Source organism: Arachis duranensis, chromosome 2, assembly GCF_000817695.3.
Source record: "Arachis duranensis cultivar V14167 chromosome 2, aradu.V14167.gnm2.J7QH, whole genome shotgun sequence".
Lineage (NCBI taxonomy): Eukaryota > Viridiplantae > Streptophyta > Magnoliopsida > Fabales > Fabaceae > Arachis > Arachis duranensis.
Window position 1 is genome coordinate 64,575,092 of NC_029773.3, and position 440 is coordinate 64,575,531.

Consider the following 440-nt stretch of genomic DNA (forward strand, 5'->3'; position numbering starts at 1 on the left):
CATCTCCCATGACTCGGAGGTGGAAGCTTTTGCCTTCCCTTTCCTCTTTCTAGAGGTTTCTCCGGCCTTGGATGCCATAAATGGTTATGGAAAGACAAAAAACAATGCTTTTACCACACCAAACTTAAAAGGTTTGCTCGTCCTCGAGCAAAAGAAGAAATAAGAGAGTAGAAGAAGAAGAAATGAGGAAGAAGGGAATGGCTTTGTGTTCGGCCAAAGAGGGGGAGAAGTGGTGTTTTAGGTTGTGTGAAAGTGAAGGAGTGAAGAAGGGTTTATATAGGAGAGGGGGGCTCATGGTTCGGTCATGTATGGGTGGGTTTGGGAGGGAAAGTGGTTTGAATTTGAAGGGTGAGGTAGGTGGGGTTTTATGAAGGACGGATGTGAGTGGTGAAGAGAAAGATGGGATTTGATAGGTGAAGGGTTTTTTTGGGGAAGAGGTG